This window comes from Onychomys torridus, chromosome 6 (genome assembly GCF_903995425.1).
Source record: "Onychomys torridus chromosome 6, mOncTor1.1, whole genome shotgun sequence".
Classification (NCBI taxonomy): Eukaryota; Metazoa; Chordata; class Mammalia; order Rodentia; family Cricetidae; genus Onychomys; species Onychomys torridus.
The window spans coordinates 57,756,554-57,767,604 of record NC_050448.1 but is presented as its reverse complement, the minus strand read 5'-3'; positions in this window follow the sequence as shown (position 1 = coordinate 57,767,604).

Genomic DNA, 11,051 nt, shown 5'->3' with positions numbered 1-11,051 from the left:
TCACTGCCATTAAAAACCATAGGCTATTAAAACATCTTAAATGCCATGTTCTGTAGGTCTCTGAAGTGTTTGAAGACCACATATCTATCAAAAATATATCTGTGCTTGACCTTGAAAACATATCTAACATTACTACAAGTATGATTATTACAGATGACTAATTACTAACCTGTATTTGTTAATTATCCTAAATAATTTGTAATTATAATTTTCAAGGACTAGAAATTTACATTACATGTTTAAATGAGCTTCATAGGTGCGATACTTTAAACAAGGGTATATATATATGTGTGTGTGTGTGTGTGTATGTATATATATATATACATACATACATATATATGTATATATACACATATATGTGTGTATACATATATATTAAAAACATAAATAGCCTTAAATTTGTTTCAATATACAAAAACCCATACCAATGTAAAATTTTTGAGATTAATAGTTTTTTTAATTTAAAAGTAGATTCAATAACCTAACCTTTTATTCTATCATTCCTTTATCCTCCTTTTTCTTTTCAGAGCAAGATCCCTGAATCTAATCCTCTTTGCTTATTTTTTACCCTGACTATAACCAATAATAACTTGCAACTAACCCCATAAACAATGACAAACATCCACTGAATTATCAGAAACCACCTATCCACCTCTTGTGGTATTGTGTTCTCTAGACTGGTTCCTGGTGTCTGAAGAGAGGGTGGCATCTTTAGAGTACCCTGAGAAAATTGGGATAATGGACAAGTCTGGGGAGATCTAGCTGAATTATTTTTTTGTTTAGTCTCTGTGTGATTGGAAAGTGTAAAGCTTATCTGAAATCTCTGGAGTAGTCTGTGAGGCTAGATCATCTCAGCTAGGAGCTTTGAAATTGTTCCGGATGCAGAATTTTTAGGAAACTACCAACAGAGGCATTCTGAGAGTCTGGCTTACCTGGGCTACTTGTCTTTATTAGTGTCTGTTCCTTTTTTCTGAAAACACATAAACTTCTAAAGGTAACATAAACGTGTGTGCATGCGTGTGTGCGTGTGCATGCATTAAGACAAGTATGGAATGTGTGGTGTACAAAAGTCGGCAAAATATTTTTTTTGTTGTTGTTGTTCTATGTTTGAGTAGGTAAAAAGTATCTGTCAACTTTATAAGTCAGTTTGAACTGCATATACAAACTATAATATAATGTCATGAAGACTCTGTAATCAAGATTTATCATGTCTCATCCAGTCTCAGAGCTGTTCCCATGTCAAGAGGTCAGCATATATGTCATCTGTCCTGTAGTCTTTCTTGAACTTTTCCCTCATGTTCATAGCCAAGATCCTCAGGAGGTCTCCCCTGATCAAATCTGATCTCATTAACTTGAAATAAATTCATAGCTTTTTTTCCCTGTGGAAACAAAAACACAACCTCTCCCCCAGTGCAATACATTTCCCAAATTCCATTCTGAAGCCAAGACATCTCTAGGGTATATATACCCTGCTTTAATTTAGCAGTCCTTTTCACAATCCAATGTCTCTCAGCAGCTGTCATTCTCTGTTCATTAGCATTTAAAAAATTCAAAATTGACAAAGCAATATAAAAGGGCCAAACTCCCTGTGTTGTAATATTTTTTCATATTTACATGGCTGATTTTGTATAATACTTTACTCTCTTTTTGAAGACTTGATTATTTTTAAACTATTTTTATGACAATGTCTGTTTTCTTTCTTTTTTTCTTTTCTTCAGCCCTTAAGCATCTTTTTCAGCATATTGTACCTTTTTAGAGATTTTTTTGTGTCTGAATCTAGCTTTTTGCATGTCTGTATCAGGGCACTTGCAGTATTTTCTGACCATAGGAGACAAATTATAAACTGTTAAGCTACCACCAAGGAATGGTGCTAGCAGCTGACTCTGCCCTCCCTAGGTTCTATGAAGACCTAGATTCATGCCAGCAGGTACGAAGCCCCTGAGCCTCATTTACCCACCCCAAAGCTGGGAATTTGTCATGTTTGTCTGAAGCAGGTGTCCTTTGTTTTCAGAATGCAGAGGAGTCATCAGTCTTTGTGGCTTACATGCCAGCTAACCACGCCAATCTCATGATTCCCATCTACAATTATTGGTGCAGCCACTCAGCACTGTGGGACTTTACAAAAGCATTTGGCACTTGGGGCTGGAGAGATGGCTCAGGTGTTGAGAGCACTGGCTGCTCTTCCAAAGGTCCTGAGTTCAATTCCCAGCAACCACATAGTGGCTCACAACCATATGTAATGACATACAGTGCCCTCATCTGGCCTTCAGGGATACATGCAGGCAGAACACTGTATACATAATAAATAAATCTTAAGAAAGAAAGAAAGAAAGAAAGAAAGAAAGAAAGAAAGAAAGAAAGAAAGAAAGAAAGAAAGAAAAGAAAATCCCTGGGCCAGGACTTATCCCAGGTGCATGAAGTGGCTTTTTGGAGCCCATTCCCTATGGTGGGATACCTTGCTCAGCCTTGATACAATGGGGAGGGGCTAGGCTCTCCTTCAATTTGGTATGCCAGACTTTGTTTACTACCATGGGAGGCTTTACCCACTCTAAGGAGTGGATGGGGGTAGAGTGGGAGGGAGGTGAGGAGGTGGGAGAAGGGGAGGGAGGGGGAACTGGGGTTGGTATATAAAATGAAAAAAAATATATTAAAAAAAAAGAAAGAAAGAAAGAAAGAAAGAAAGAAAGAAAGAAAGAAAGAAAGAAAGAAAAGCATTTGGCACCAGTAAGATTCCCTGAGCCAAGAGGCAATAGGCTTCTTCTTCTCTAGCACATGAGATGAGTTGAGGTTTACCATTCCAAGGAATTATTTTTTCATGACCTCTACAGACAGCATATACTCAAGTCAGTTTCCTCAGGAGACCTTTGACCTTCTGATCATACAGTACCTGCTGATAATTTGAACCTGAATGCAAGCCCTTCCTGTTGGTAAATCTGATAGACAACTTCTATCTAGTAATGGGTAAAAATAGGAACTCTTAAAGAGCACAATTTCAATAATTTGGAGTTTAAAAATAGAGGATACAAGTGATAAGAAGACAAAAATAGGAAAAATAGAGGTGCTTGGAGGGCGAAGAGAAGTCAGTACAGAAGGAGAGGGAAGGCAGAGTGATAAATAACACTAAGAGTGTTTGAAAAGGCCATGGAAAAATCATATTATTTTATATTTACCTCAAATTACATATAATACATACAAGTATATATTTTTCAATTTGATAATAATTTTGGATTATAATGCCTTCTCTCTGTGCTAGAGCTATAGATGGTCTAACAAACATTCCAGTATCAGGAATGAGAAGCATCCTAAGTTACTGATTAAGGGAGTCTAGGATCAAAACAATCTAGCCTATTTCTATTGCCCTTGGTTGCTTCCAAGAAGCTAAAGATAAGTCCCTTTTGCTGAAGACACCATGTACTTTGGACACAAAACTCAGAGAATTAAGCTGGATCTGATGGGAATGCCTTCTTCCTAAGGACTGCCTTTCATAATATGAGAAGGTACTAGGCAAGCTGCCAAGAGGGGAAATAATTAATAGTCCTATCAAGCTGTGATGTCTATGAGCCACAACAAGGACCAGCTTGTCAAGATATTTCTAAAGGTGCAATTGTGACATTTACATCTTGGCAATGATTAAGAGCTAGGTAATTGGACTTAGACCCTGCAACAGGAAGGAAATTATGCCTGGTACTAGAAAGGTAGTCAACTACCCAGATCTAGTGAAGTCATGGACATTTGAGAACAATATACTACTGCTACTTCACTGAACCAGTATTATTTCTAACTGTATTCTAAATAGTTGTTTTTATGGCCATAGGTAAATGTAGTTTGTCATCAAAGAAATTTCTCTTTGCAGCAAATTGAGATAATTATAGAAAGTCAAAATGTGTCAAAATGCAGAGATAAATTGCTCATAGGTGCCTAGCTCCATCTGATACATCTACAACATAATCCCTAAACTTAAGACTCAGTAATCATTGTAGGATAAGAGGCAGAAAGAGCTCGAGGACTAGGAAGTTTGCTGTAATATTGTGTATCCCAGAAATGACAGTGAAGCTATACTATTGTACCTCGATAATATGGCTTTCTAACAAGACCCGAACAAGTACAATTCCAATAGACATGCTAATATAGAAGTGTAGAATCTCAGAGGGCTCTATCTCTACACAAAGAACTATAGGCAAATAATGATTATTATGAGGTTGCTGATGAGCAATCTACTAATTGGTTATGACCCACTAATTGATTATCTAATATGAAATGGTCATCCCTGAAAGTATATGTTTGCCAAACATTGAACAGACTGAGAAGGTTGTATTTATGTATTTAGATGTGTATGTGTGTGTGTGTGTGTGTGTGTGTGTGTGTGTGTGTGTGTGTGTTTAAAACAATAACAATTGAGGGGAAAGGCATGATTTTGAGAGGGAGTAAGGGGTAATACTTGGGATAGGTTTGAAGGAGAAATGGGAAGAGGGAAATGCAGGTTTTAACTTTAAAAACATAAATATCCCAAAATGATCCTTAAAAATTAATAGAGCCCTAAATAGCCACATTGTGAATGATTCAACAAGTCTTCAGTTGAAATTTCAGTTTTCTGAATGCTTTATGACTAGTTGTTGTGAACTTCACATTTTTTGAAAACTCATCCATTTCCCAGTTCAGTTTGACTCTGTATTCACAAGCTTGAGTGATTACTTTCTGCTTTAGACTGATCTATGGAAGCAAAGATAATAAGCTCAGAATTTTGCATGAAGCATTGACAGTCATTGTTAGGCTACAGAAAGGGATGCGCTCTTTCTCGAAGAAACCAAAGCAATCTGCTTTCACCACAACGTGATGAGTGGACAATGTGAAAGTCCTTCAGAAATGCACTCACTGGAGAAGTAGACTGTACATTGATGAATGAACCATATTTGTCGATTTGATTATGGCAACCATGATTAATGAGAAATGGAATATTCCACAAGTTTTGGCTGCTGACATTTCAAAGCTAGAAAAAAAATGTACAAAAGTTAAACTTATGAAAGAAAGGATAAACCATGTAAGCTAAATGGAAAAAAAAGAACACAAAGCCAAAGGCATCATTTCTTCAGTATTTCTTCTTGACTAGGATGACTTTGAATTCTTTCTTGTTTTGTGATGTTCTTGTAGCAAACTACACTAATGGAGGACATTCAAAATTGTAGTTTGAACCTCTAAAACCAGATTTGTCCCAGCATAGATTAGACCATTTACCTTTAGGAGTTAAGTCTTAGTGCAACTGAGATGAACTAAACCAGGTCACTCTCAGTGACTCCTTAGTGTTCCTTTTTCTTGCTAGGTGAGAGGGAGGGCAGGTAGAAGCCCTGGATGTCCTTTGCAGCAACCTTGGAAGGAAACATTTCCCCCAGTTTCCATATCTTGCTTCAGTTCCAGGTTCCAAAGCCCTGATTGGTCTCTGTGCACAAGGCCTATAGGGCCCTAGATCCTTCCTGCCTTGAGCCTATATAGAAGTATTTATTTTTGCATTCACTTTTTAAAATTTTTAAATTCATTTTACATACTAACCACAGATCCTGCTCTCATCCCTTCTCCCACTCCTCCCAACCTTCCTCCCCACCTTTCATCCCCTCTTCCAACAGGGTAAGTTTCCCATGGGGGACAGCTAAGCCCAGTACATTAAGTTAAGGCTGGACCAAGCCCCTCCCCACTTTATCAGGGTTGAGCAAGGTGTCCAGTCATAAGTAATGGGATCCAGAAAGCCAGATCATGCACCAGGGATAGACTTTGATCACATTGCCAAGGGCCACTCAAACAGATCCAGCTACACAACTGTCTTCCACAAGCAGAGGGTCTAGTCTGGTCTCATACAGGTTCCACAGCTGTAGGTCTAAAGTTCGTGAATGCCTTTGAGCTTGGTTCAGTTGTCTCTGCAGATTTCCTCATCATGATCTTGACCCCCTCTTGTTCATGTAATCCCTCTTCCCTCCCTTTGACTGGACTGCTGGAGCTCAAACTGGTGCATGGTTGTGGATCTCTGCATCTGCTTCCATCAGTTACTGAATGAAGGGTAGATGTCCCTAAACCAAAAAATAGATAAAGAAAAATTGGTACATACATATGGTGGAGTATTACTCAGCTGTATGAAATGTGCAAGCAAATGGATAGAACTAGAAAATACCATCCTGAGTCAAGTAACCCAGACTCAGAAAGACAAACACTGTATGTACTCACTCATAAGTGAATACTAGATGTAAAGCAAAGGATAATCAGACTACAACCCACAGCTCCAGAGAAGCTAGGAAACAAGGAGGACCCTAAGAGCAATAAACAGATAACCTTAGAAGGGGATACAGAAGAGATCCCAATGAATAACTAGGGATGGGGAGGGACAACAGAAGTAGTTTTCTTCTCTCACACTTTCTAAGTTGTAGGCGTGTAGAAACATTATGGTGCTTGGTGGATACCATGGACCTCAACACATCTAGGCCTTTTGCTTCAACTTCTTCAGATTACAGACTTCACTGTCAAATAGATATGAAGCTTTTTGGTCTCCATCTCACTATTCCTGCTATGCATGTGTGTGTGATGTGTGTGATGAGAAGGGATTCACTGCTCTTGTTGGAACTACTTCAAGGTTTTTTTTCTTTTACTAAAGACATTCTTTGGCAAGCACACACACACACACACACACACACACACACACACACACACACACACATACTTCATTCTGATTACTCTCTCCTCTTCCCACCTCTTTCACCTCCTCCTCTCCTTCTACAAGTCCCTTTCCCACATTCATGCTTTTGTTTTGTTTGGTAACCCCCTGAGTTTAACTACAGCTGTTCGTAGTTGGAGCATGACAGGGTCACCAGTGGCATCACAATGGAAGAGAATGACTCCAGTTCCCCCAGCAGCCATCAATAGCTAAGAGTTCCCCAGAGATGACTTATGGTCCCATGATCCTCTTCTCTAATCCATGACTGAGAGTTGACATTCCAAGTCTTGTACAGTCCTAGTGTAATAGCTGCTGTGATTTCATCATTGTAATAGGTCGTGCATAAAACAAATTGTTTCACAGCCCTTCTCTCTATCTTCTAGGTCTTAAATTATTTTATCCCCTTATTTCAAAATATTCCCTGAGTGTTTGAGGGCTTCTTGTTTAGGCTGAGGATTAAAAAGCAACTTACTTTCAGCTCTTTGAGTGGCCAAGAGTCTCTGTGTTAGCTGCTGATCACTGTAAAAAGAGGCTTCCATGGTAAAGGTTTAGTACTTGTCTATGAATATAAATGTAAACATTTAGAATGTAGTTTGACACCATGCTTTTTTGATGAAACAATAACAGTAACCACCCCCCACATACACACAGAGCTCCTGACTTCCTCATCATGGGATTTTTCAGGTTTACAGTTCCAGGCATGATTTCCTTCTACTGGAGCAGGTCTCAAATCTACTCAAAAACAAGTTAGTTATTCCTATAACAGCCCTGACTAATCTTGCCTGGAAAGTTGATATTGTTGCTTGCAAGGTTCACAGCAGCATAAGACTGCTGGTGACATTTTCTCCCAGCAGTTGCATAGCACCTTCTAGAACGATGTACACTAACCAGCAGGAAGGGAGATGTATGTACACTAACCAGCAGGAAGGGAGATGTACACTAACCAGCAGGAAGGGAGATGTATGTACACTAACCAGCAGGAAGGGAGATGTATGTACACTAACCAGCAGGAAGGGAGATGTATGTACACTAACCAGCAGGAAGGGAGATGTATGTACACTAACCAGCAGGAAGGGAGATGTACACTAACCAGCAGGAAGGGAGATTCACATTCACTTCTCTTTCTTTTTAATAAACAAATCTCCATATGTTCATACCACCAACTGTAAGTACAAAGTGAGCCTGCATAAATTAAACAAAACTAGCATCATATATTCTTTTATGAAAACAACTAACTGCAAAGTGTATGTTTACTTATAATAAATGTAATATGCAGATTAAGTTTAAATAGTGCATTTTCTTGTATTCATTAAATTCTCCTACAAGAGTTAATCTTGGATAACTTGTTAACTAATGTCATTTTAATTTACATAATATTTATATTAGGCCATATAATTCCAATATTATATACATGACTACTCATAATTTTTAAAAGCATCTAAAATGGAAAAAAAAGGTTATCTGATTTATTTTTATTTGTATGCATCTTAAGGAGTTCTGGAGATTTCCATTTTCATATATTTGCATATTATTATTCATGTACAAAGACATCAATGAATCATGTAAAATTACTATTATGATTGACATTTTACATAAGAGAAGAAGAAAGCAATTATTTTGCTTATACACGCATAGATGCCCATTTCCTTTATAATAATATTATCAGTCCCTATTAAATTCTTATGTATAATTTTGAGCAGAATTAAATACATGAAATATTTTTATGCTACAGTAAACTTACAAGGACCAAAATAAGACAGAGAAAATAGGAACTGGAGTTTGATGTGGGTGCATTAAAAGAAATTAACTTCCTTTAACACACACACACACACACACACACACACACACACACACACACACCACATAAAATCATATACACATATACATAAGTAAATACATAATAACTGCAGAAAGAGGGACACATTCAAAGAGAATTTTACCCAGTAGTCAGAAAACTAAAAGTAGTGGAGATTTTTGGTTGTATCATTTAGCTTTTTGATAAATTAAATTCTTGATTACAAAGAAAGAAAAATCTAAGGTATTCAATGTTATGTTATTAGGGAAAAGGCACAATCTTTTAACATATGTTTTCAGAACCATTATGTGTTTTAAATTTTATACATCAGCCATGGGTTCCCCTGACCTCCCCACTCCCGCCCACCCCACCTTCCCCCCAGCCCCTCCCCTCCATTCCCATGTCCTCCAGGATCAAGGCACCCCTGGGGATTCATTTAAACCTGGTGGATTCAGTACAGGCAGGTCCTGTCACCTCCTTCCAGACTGAGCAAAGTGTCCCTGTGTAAGCCCAAGGTTTCAAACAGCCAGCTCATGCACTAAGGACAGGTCCCGGCCCCACAGACTGGATGCCTCCCAAGCAGATCAAGCTATTCAATTGGCTCACTTATCCAGCTGGGGGCTCCACAGCCTTTGGTTCATAATTCATGTGTTTCTATTCATTTGGCTGTAGTGCTGGAACTCTTGTCCAATAAATGATGGAAGTGGATGCAGAGATCCTCAGCCAGGCCCCAGGTGGAGCTCCAGGTGTCCAACTGTCGAGAAAGAGGAGGGTCTGCAAGAGCGTGAATTGTTGAATCCAAGATTGCAAAAAGCACAGGGACAAATAGCCAAACGAATGGAAGCTCAGACTATTCTTAATAAAATAGTTAAAAGCAAAGCTTTAAAATTAGGTATAATGAGAGGCTAGGTAAAGATTGAATATAAACCTATTATGGCCTTTAAAAAAAGAGGACCTTAATAAACATTTCTAAAGCTAAATGTTTAAAAGATACTGTAGAATCACAGTGATTCCATTTTTTTCTTAAAACATTGGTTAAATTTACTATTTATGTGCATGTGTGTGTGTGAGAATGTGTGTGTGTGTGTGTGTGTGTGTGTGTGTGTGTGTGTGTGTGTGTGTGTAAGCCAGGACATAAGTGTGGGTTGAGAGGACAACCTTGGTGATTGATCTTAGTATCTTTTAAACATTTAGCTTTAAAATATTAGATTTTATTAAGGTCCTCTTTCTTTTAAGGTCATAATAGGTTTATATTCAACCTTTACCTAGACTCTCATTATACCTAATTTTAAAGCTTTACTTTTCTCCAGTGTATTCTCACTGGGTACATCAACTACACTTCAGGGAAGACCCTGCACTCATAACTAACTAGAAAACACAAAATGAACTTTGTATGTTGTGCACATTTTGTTTTGCTTTATTTTTTACATTTTTATTAATGTTCTTTTCTTTTTTGTTTTATTTTCTGTTTTGAACTTCATTTTTGTTGTTTTTATTTTTGGGGTTTTTTTTTAGAGCAAGAGAGAAAAAGGAGAAAGCAAGTAAGCATGAAGTTGTGTCAGTAGGGAGGTAGGGAGGAACTGGGAGGAATTAGGGGATGGGAAAAATATGATCATAATATATTGAATTAAAAATTGATAAAATTTTAAAAAGACTTTCAACAAAGTAGCAGGATACAAAATCAATATGCAAAAATCAGTAGCCTTCTACATACAAATGACAAATGGGCTAAGAAAGAAATCAGTGAAATAATACCTTTCACAATAGGGTCAAAAATAATATCTTGGCGTAATTCTAACAGACCAAGTGAAAGAGCGGAATAATAAAAGTGTTAAGGCATCAAAGAAAGATACTGAAGAAAGATATCAGAAGATGGAACAATCTCCCGTGCTCATGTATTAGTAGGATTAATATAGTGAAAATGGCCATCCTACCAAAAATAATGTGTAGATTTATTGATACCTTATCAAAATGCCAGTGCATGTATTCACAGAACTTGAAAGGACAATTTCAGCCTATATGAAAATTAAAACAAAACAAAACAAAACAAATCAGGATAGTTAAAATTTTTTTACTGAATAATGAAAGAAGAACTGGAGGAATTACTATCCCTTATCTTAATTTGTACTACCAAGTATACATATTAATATATATGGTAATAAATGTGGTATTTCCTTAGGAAGCTGGGTATTATTATGCATGTATTATTATGTATATTATTTGTATGTGTATATATAAAACAGCATGATGTTGCTATAAAAACAAACACATTGATCAATAAAATCTAATTGGAGACACAGATATCAGTCCCGACTCCCCTGGACATTTGATTTTTGATGGAGAAGACAGAAATACACACTGGGGGGTAAAAAGGACAGCATCATCAGCAAATGGTGCTGGTCAAACTGGATGACTGCATGTGGAAGACTTCAAATAGATCCATACCTACTACTCTGCACATGCCTCGACTACAAATGGACCAAAGACCTAAATGTACAATCAGAAACACCGAATCTGATAGAAGAGAAGGAATAATCTTGAACTCACTGGCACAGGAAAAGA